The sequence below is a fragment of the Canis lupus genome, chromosome 29 (assembly GCF_003254725.2).
Source record: "Canis lupus dingo isolate Sandy chromosome 29, ASM325472v2, whole genome shotgun sequence".
NCBI lineage: Eukaryota > Metazoa > Chordata > Mammalia > Carnivora > Canidae > Canis > Canis lupus.
In genome coordinates this window covers 35,611,070-35,620,223 of record NC_064271.1, presented here as the reverse complement: position 1 = coordinate 35,620,223, position 9,154 = coordinate 35,611,070, and the positions used below count along the sequence as shown (strand labels likewise).

General features: G+C 44.6%; 1 long non-coding RNA gene across 1 annotated transcript; it reads left to right on the top strand.

Annotated features, from left to right (window-relative positions):
- The first annotated feature begins 547 nt into the window (after positions 1–547).
- Positions 548–6,203, top strand: LOC112650843 (uncharacterized). Its single transcript, XR_003130497.3, has 3 exons — positions 548–1,006; positions 3,144–3,231; positions 3,938–6,203. It is a non-coding gene; the product is annotated as an uncharacterized LOC112650843 (long non-coding RNA).
- The last annotated feature ends 2,951 nt before the right edge of the window (positions 6,204–9,154 follow it).

Genomic DNA, 9,154 nt, shown 5'->3' with positions numbered 1-9,154 from the left:
ATTGGCGGAGACGCGCGGGGGGCGGGGCCGGGCCGAGGGCGGCTGCGCGGGCGGGGCCGAGGTCTGCGCGCCTCCCGCGCCCGCGGGGCTCCGGGGCCTCGGCCTGCACCCCCGCCCCTCTGCGCGCCCCGGGCCGCGGCGAGACCAAGGGAGAGCCCCCGCCGGGACACCCACCTTGGCGCCTTTCCTCCGGGGGGGGCCTGGGCGCGGGCGCTGGGAGCTTCTGCACGCTTGGGGCTCCCGACCTGGCGGCGCCCGGGGGGACACCCCAGACCTCGGGGCCCGGCCTGCACCCCGACCGTTCCGATCGTGCAAGCCCCGCCTGCGAACGGGGGCGCCCCCCGCCCCTAGGAAGGGCTCGCAAACGGGTCACCTGTGCTGCCGCCGGAAGCACGGGGCTCGGCCCGCCCGCGGCTCGGCGAGCCTGGTCCCCGGCGGCAGAGGGCGGGACGCGAGTGTCCGTCGGGGATGCGAGTCCTACAAGTTAGAGAGCGCCCAGGAATAAAAAAAAAATAAAATATAATATAATAAAATAAAGGCGGCGGAAAGCTCCTAGAAGTGATTGCTCGAAGGCGCTGAGGCACAGGTGTCTCGCTGTCCCCACTGCCAAAAAAGCCCAGTCCTCTTTGAGATCGACTTGTAAGATGCACAGTTTCTGTCTTTAGTTTTCTTTCCAAGTTCTCGGTTTTTGCTGAATGTCGTTACCGAACGAGCTTGCACATAGCAGGTGTTTGGGATTCCGTGGAGCTGAAAGGAAAAAACCGTTAGGACTCAACCTGCCTCCAGGATGATAACACATTTTTTTTGTTTTAACAAAAAAAATTTTTTTTTCTCTTCTTGGACTTAACACTTTGACACGTTCATTTCACTTTAATGGTGTTTCGAAAAGGGAAGGATGAAGTTGCTTTTCTGTTAATAGTCATAACGTTTTCCTTTTAAAGGACCTGACTTCCTAAAATGTGTGCCAATCCGGAGAATTGGGATATCTAACACCGTGAGAATGTTTGTAAGTGCTTTGTGTGATTTTTCCTTTACGCACTTTGTTTTTCCCTTGGAGTTCTCTTGCAGTATTTCAGATCAGATAGCAGAGCGGGCGTTATCAAATTTTAGGTTCAATCCGGTTTGTATTGAAAGCTTGTGAACTTGCTATCAAGGGTTTACACTTTATAAAGGTTTAGGATTGAATCAGGCCACGATGACTACGTAGAGGATTCTTCTTACAGCTAAGGGGACATGTCAAGAGTGTTTGCGTTTTTATTTTGAATTGTAGGTGAGGTCTTATTTCCATAGAAAATCCAGGTTTTATCATTAAAAAATATGAATGGTAGGTGAGGTTGTGGGGCAACAGATTCAGCTATAACTGGTGAGAATGTAGATTAGTGTGTAATCCAAGACTCCCTCGCCTGCCCGGTAGAACCTCAGTTGACCTGTCAGTCCTCGCACTAGCGTGTTGAGGGTGCAGCTTATCTCACACCAATCGCCTGGCCACCCCACAGCACCTCGTGGGCTCCCAGCATTACCCGGTTGTAGGCTCCCTCCTGCACAGCTCTTCTTACTGGTATGTAACGTGCCTGTATGTCATACGTTTCATTTGAACGCAGTGGCTCCAGGGACTGTCTGTTGGACTCTTCACTGTGCCAGCTAGGTTGATCTTGGACAAGCGACTGAGCATCTCTGGGCTTTGATTCTCATCTATTATGAACTTAATTTCATTGGTTGTAAGGATTAAATAAGAAAACACTTAAAAAAGCACTTAACACAGCGTCTGGCTTATGTTAATCACTGAATAAGTGTTTTAATTATTACCAATAATAATATTGTAAGATATTTTTACATTTTCTTTTTTTAAAGATTTTATTTACTCATGAGGGAGAGAGAGAGAGAGAGAGGCAGAGGGAGAAGTAGGCTCCATTCAGGGAGCCCGACGGGGGACTGGATCCTGGGACTCCAGGACCAGGCCCTGGGCTGAAGGCGGTGCTAAACCGCTGAGCCACCCGGGCTGCCCTATTTTTACATTTTCTAAAGCAGAAATCCAGAAAGCTTGGATTGAATTGTGCCCCTTGCCAGACTCCTATGTTGAAGCCCTAACCCTCTTCCCCATGTGACTATGCGTGCAGATAGGGCCTGTGGAGAGGTAATTGCGGTTATATGAGGTCGTAAGTGTGGGACTCTAATCCAGAAGAGCTGGTACCTTATAAGAAGAGGAGCTTTCTTCTTCTGCCAGGAGAGGGTGGTAAGCTGGGAAGAGCTCTCATCAGGAACCACATTGGCAGGCACCTTGATTTCAGACTTCCCAGCCTCCAGAATTGTGAGAAAATGTCTGTTGTTGAAGCCACTCAGTCTGTGGCATCTTATGTTAGCCCCAACTCACTAACACAGTATGTTTTTGCATCTTCTAGAAGCAAACAAAAAAATGTTAATGGAAACTATTCAAAATAAATCGTTGCATTTCATAAACTGTAATCTATCAATGTATCATCTCGTGAGGTAGTTTGCTGGTGTAATATTCAGTTTCAGAGTGTTCGAGAAAACATTCTAGAAAAACAGTTCCTCCTTTATTGAAGCCCTCGGCAGCTCAGATACCTCTCAGATTTCTTATCCTCAAGCCTATCAGTGCTTTTGGGTACAGGGAATACCTCTGTTGAGCTGTCAGTTTGGCAGTCTTATCCATTCAATTCTACATTTTGATGGCAAATGGTACGAGTGCTTTCTTGACTACACAGGAAACTGGGGGCAGAAGCTGGGGCTGGTGACTTAAAGTTGGTTCCTGCAGTTTGAACTTAGGACAGAGAGAAAAATACCAAAGAGGCTGCTTGCTGAAAATACAATTTCTGTGAATTTTTGTAGCAGGTTCTGTTGCAGAGAACAGAAATCCTGAATTCACGCTAGCAGCATTAAGGAAGAAAAAGGAATTTCTTACAGGGTATAAACATGTTGCAGAATCCTAGGTAGACTGAAGAAACTGTTAGAAGCTGAGAAAGAATACTCCAAGTCACAGTGAAAGGGCAAGCCACCAAGGGAGCTGCTGCCTGTCTATGGCCAAGATGCCGCCTGCCAAATCGGCTACTTTGGCTACAGCTGCTGATTCCAGAACTGTACCTGGCGTTGCAACACTATTTCTTGTCTGTCTCCCTCTACTACAGAGAAACTTCGGTTTTCTGTTCACCGTGATCCACCACAGCGCGGAGGACAGATCTCGGCCTGTAGTAGGATAAGCACATAGCATCATAGGTAAGGCTCATCCAGTAAACCCCAGGGCTGATGCTGGCTAAGCCTTTCGTTCAAGGGAAGGAGGAAACATGTGTCACAACTCATTTGTCTGTTTCATTCCCTGTAAGGGCAGCTTCTAGATTCTATTTGCACAACGACAAGACTAGAGAAAAGGGGAAACGTAGAGAATGAAGAGTAGTCAGAAACTGTGACCGAAAAGATAGAGTCATACAGAATTAATCAAGGTTTCAACATCGAAGATGTTGGTCCAGAATAGAAGGTCCAGAAAGAGCAGAGCAGATGGTTGGATGAAATTTGCAATGAAAAAAATATATATATTCAGAACAAAAAGGAGACATAAGTCTGCAAACGTAGAAGATCTACTGAATCCTGAGAAGGAAAAAAGAAAAAGTCTGCATGGAGCAGATCTTACAACGTAAGGCTAATGAGAGTAAAACGATTGTAAAAGCTTCCCGGGAGCAAGCACAGGTCCTCCACGAAGGGAAGAGAAGCAGGCTAGCAGTCGGCTAGCTTCCCAGCCGCAGGACTGGCTCTCCGGAGACCCAGAAGCCTGACTCTTCCATGGGAAAGTGAACTTGGAATTCCAAACCACGCCAAACTATCAATAATTTTGGTGGGGTGGGGCAGGGGAGGGGGGGAGAGGTTGCAGAATGAAAAAGAAAGATGTAAACTGAGAAAGCTTCCTTTCCCAAATACTGTTCTTTAGGATGTTACCTGAGAATGTGGGCTGGCAAAACAAGGGAATTATCCAAGAAACTGGAGCAGGTTGGCTGTCTGGACCACAGGACCAGCTCAGAAAGGCAATGAAGCCAAGTCCCAGGATGACCGGGCAGCGGGCCCAAGAGCCACCCATCGGAATGGGCAGGGACCTCAGGGCTGCAGGAGAACTGCCCGGGGAAAGAAAGGAGGCCTTCGATGTGACAGGTGTCCTGGAAATGTTGGAAGAACCTATCCTGATGACGCCACGAAAGCAGACAATGCAAGACGAAAGCACAAAGGCCATTAGAAGCCAAGCGGGGGGTAGGAGCGTAGGACTAAAAGTTTACAAACGCACAATATAGTCGTGGAAGACAAGTCACGTGGGCAGAGGACCATGGTTACGTAGACATAAGCACTACTCACTAATTTTCACGTTTACGCTTCGCCTAGAGACAAGGCAGGAATCTCTTACCTAGGGTTGCAAAACGCATTTCAAACGTTCATCATGATCATGTAAAGAGAGCAAGAGAGATGAAGGGAAAGCCATGGGTACAATAGTCTTACTTGGCGAAGTCATTGAAACTTATCATACTGCTCGTAACTGAAACAAGAAGTACGATTTTAAGATTATTATTCAACATCACGAAAGTAATTAATGGAAAAGCTAACAAAGTGGTATAATTTATGAGGCATTTCAGGCAGATTTTGAAGATTTGAGGTGGTTTGGTTCATCCCTGCCTGCGTTGGCAGGGAGCGCGCAAGACCTAACACGGACACATCCCGAATTAGCGGCCTAAGCCTGTTATTTAGAAGTAGGCCGGTGCCACTGTGCTAAACATGCTTGCTTCTGGGGAGCAAGACTGGGAGCCAGATTGGGCAAGGATGGGTGGGGGCTCATTGCTTTGTGTTCAGCCCACTTGAGTTGACCCATTCGTTTATAGGACGAACGTTTGCCGTCTGCCAACAGTGTGCCAGGTACACAAACGAAACAGAATATTTGGGGACACGGAATATTTTCTACCATGACAAGGCCAAAAGTTGAAATTAAATATTAGCCTTGTTCTTAAAATGCTTTATTAGGCAATCGATGCCAACCACGCCGTTCCTCCCTTCTCTTGCCCTTGCTCCTAAAGTCATCCTGTTGGAACACAACCCCTGCAGTCATCCGACCCCCTACCCATTATTGTTTGTTGGTTTTGTGGGGAGCCTGGGGCCGAGGCAGCGAGGGAGCAAAGTGCCTCCCCGACCTTTATCCCCCAGGGGGTGGCGGGCAGGGGTCCCAGGATCTCTGCGAGGTGACGCGTGGCCTTGGAGTTGCTGCCATGGGCTGGGGCAGGCATGAGTGTGCCCCCCAAGGACCAACCCGGGAGCAGGAGTGGGGGGAGCAGCCCCCCCTTCTTCACACAGAGCCGAGCAGCACCTTTCAAGCCTGGCTGCATATTCAAATCCCCTAAAAGCATTTAAAAACCGATACACCGGTATAGCCCCTTCCTACTGCGGATTAAATGAGAAGCAAAGTGACGTCAGGCACCGGATTCGAATCAGTAACATTCAAGTCCCAAGCAACGTTTGGACACTTGATGGGAGTGACAAAACAAATTTGAGCTCCAGACCACTTCTCATCCTGTTGTGCCCACTGCAGCAAGTGTGAGAAAGACCCACACTCGCTTCTTCAACCCTACAATGCATGGTTATAGCGTAAATAGAAAGTGGGCAGCTTCTATTTCATTAACATAGTGAATTCATTGATCAAAAGTCCCCTCAGACACAGACGAGTTTACAGTTGTCCTCTCACCTTTTATTCTTAGCCTCCCGTCCCCACCTCGCTGTTCTGTCCAAACGTAGCAGAGCAATCTCTCCTTAGGAGTTTGCGTTGGCTGTTCCCTTTGTCTAGAACACTCTTCCCACCATATCCATATGGCTCTCTCCCTCCCCTCCTCAGTTTACTCAAAAATCACCCTCTCAACGAGGCTGACTCCGATCACCCTGTTTAAAATTGTAATCACCCCTCCTCGCCCCCAGTGGGTACTCCCAATCTCACCGCACTCTTTTTACCAAAGCACTTATTACCTTCTGACATATTCTATAATTTGCCGGCTTCATGGATCTACTGTGTCATGTTTGTTCCCTCCCCTTAGAATGCAAACCAGTAAGATAGGGTTGTTTTTTTTTTTTTCCATTTTGTTCACTAATGAAACATAAGAGTCTGGAACGGTGCCTAACACATAGTTAACACTCAATAAATATTTGCTAAACTTCAGGGGCCTCTTAAATATCATCTAGCTCATTATCTCTGTAAAAGATATGTGTTTAGCCACGTTAACGATAATGTGTGTTTGGAACGTGCTAGCGTTACGCTGTTACATAAAGTCTTTATGGAGTTGTAAATCTACCCAGGCAAACATTCCGTCTCTCCCAGCGAAGCGTGCTGGAAACCAGGGAGGAGAGTCGGAAAACCTGGGTTTTCCTCTTGTCTGTTAAGTAGGTATATAATTTTAAGCAAATTACCTTTCACCTCTCTGAGACTCGCTTGCATCATCTGCAAAAGGAGGTTGGTAATATTTTATTACCAGAGGTGAGATTGAAATGCAACATTAAGTTTGTGTTGTTTTCTATTTTATTTTTTTAAAGATATATTTATGAGAGAGAGAGAGAGAGAGAGAGAGAGAGAGCAGGGGGGCAGAGGGAGAGAGCAAGAGAATTTCAAGCAGAGTCTGCTCTGAGCGTGGAACCTAATGTGGGACTCGACCTCATGACCCTGAGATCACCACCTGAGCAGAAACCTGTGCCACCCAGGCGCCCCTGCTGCTTTCTATTTTAATATGAAAGCAGTTAAAATACACGCCAATCTCCACATTGCAGGTTGAATATCATATGGCGGTTAAAAGTTATCCTCTGTGGAATCAGATTGTCCTTATTTTAATCGTTGCTTAGCTGCTCATCACTTCTGTATCAAACAAGTTAATTAAACACCTCAGCCTCAGTTCCCTCTTCCCAGTAAAATGAATATGGTAATAGTACCAGTTTCAGAAGTCAGTGTTATGTTTACCGTGAAATTAAATTAGATATTCCACGTAAAACATTTAATAGAGCGCATGGTTCATGATCAGGGCTCAGTAATTGTTAGTTATTAACTTTTGACGAAATAGTCATCTTAGCAATACTTTCTGCTTGTGGAAATAAATGAATACTCATCAGATGAGAAAAGCAAAGGTTATTTTTATTCTGAGCTTGCTATAGGGTGGCGTTGGCCACCATCACGGGTTTTGGCAGACACTCAGAGGCAAGCAGATGAAAGCTTGAGTGGAAGGGATGTTTTTGGGAAGGCCCTGATTGGAGGCTGCTGGCAAGGGGTGGTTATGGGCAGGCTAACTAGAAGCCAGGCATGGCTTATTGGCTTGGGGTGCATATTTGGCTTTCTCCGTTGGGGACGAGGTCAGAAGCAGGAACAAAATTAGGGGAGCTGGCAGCTATTTAGCAAATCCTGGACATTTGGAGCCAATCATTACAGAAGTTATTGTTTAGCTTCCGGGCCTGTCACTGCGGGTAGCAGTCTGGCTCCCGGTAAGCCTGCCATGGAAGGCGGGCTTCCTGGGCTGTTTATTGAAGATAAAGATGTTGGATTCCTGAGCAGGTTGCTACAGGTTGTGGATCAAAGTTCTATTTTTATCTATGGTCTGATCATCACCTGTTTTGCATATTCAGCCTCTCAGATTCATAAGAAAACAGTCAAAATTTAATTTCCTTCATTGAATGTGGCTTTTTAATATCACAGAATAATATTAAGTCTGGGGACAATTTAATTAACTCAGTTAATTAACTTACACTGATACAGTAATTTTCAATGTTATATCAATTAAGAGTTTATTTAGGGGGGACCCGGTGACTCGGTCGGTTAAGCACCTAACTCTTGATTTCGGCTCAGGTCACGATCTCAGGGTCGCGAGATGGAGCCCGACGTCAGGCTCCACGCTCAGCACAGAGTCTACTTGAGATCCTCCCTCTCCCCACCTCACACGCTCACTCTCTCTTTCAAATAAATAAATAAATAAATCTTTTGGCGGGGGGAAGAATCAATTTAGTGCCAGTGGGAGATTCTATTTGGAGGATGATAGCAGCTAAGCTTTATTAGCAAGGTTATCAAGAATATTGACTGGAGAAAAGTGGATTGTTTAAGCTTTATAATAGATCACTTATTTATTTGATTTAAATATTGATATTTTGTTGATATACACTTACCCAATCAGTATCTTCCAAAATACGTTACCTTCCCTTAATCACTTTTGTACATAAAAAAGGCTTAGAACAAATATAATTATAGATATCCTTTCTACCTATTCATCCTCTTCAATAATTCTTTGCTCATTAAATCAGAGAAAATTCTAACATGCCCAGCAAAGTTATTTTTAGAAAGAGACCCATTTCTGACATTTCCCTCCAGAGGCTTTAGAATTTTAGTTTATGCCACCAAATAGGATAATTTCATAAGGATGCTGACATTATTTTTTACTTTAAAACAGATTTCTGTTATTTTGCTCCTAATTTTATTCTCTTTTCTTTTCTTTTCTTTTTTCTTTTTTTCTTTTTTTTTGAGAATATTTGGCCTCCTTGGTTGATAAAAGGGTTTTATGATATAGCAGTTCTTTTGGATGGATGCATCTCAGAGCATTTCGAGTTGCTTAACAATTAACAATGACTTATTTGAAGCTTCTCACTCCTATTGAACATCCATTGCTATTTTGCATTTATTTCCTGTAGATTTGAAACAAAGACTACAATGTTAAATATGTCACAGATTAGATTACTTGGAAAGAGCAGTTGAATTTCCACCATCATATAATTTCTTCTTCATATGTGCAATGACAAAAGAAGAGGAATTGCAAACCTGGCACTTTAAGGCATTTAAAATTATAAAATTATTTAAAAATAAGACAACCTGTATTTAAATAATAGTGCTATCAGCAGATATATGGTATTAATAAAATACCTGTATATTTGTCCTTGTTCTCAATCTTAAAACAGATTATTTTAAATCCAGAAATAATAGCTTCAACCATAAACGTGAACATATAGCTATTTCTAAATTTTATGTTAGAATATATACCGGTCATAACGTAGTTAAATTAGCCATTTTATTGACTGTCTAATTGCCTACGACATTTCCAGAACTAGAATCTTTGATAGGCTTGTTCTTTTGGAAGGTGGCCAAGGAATGTGCTTATTT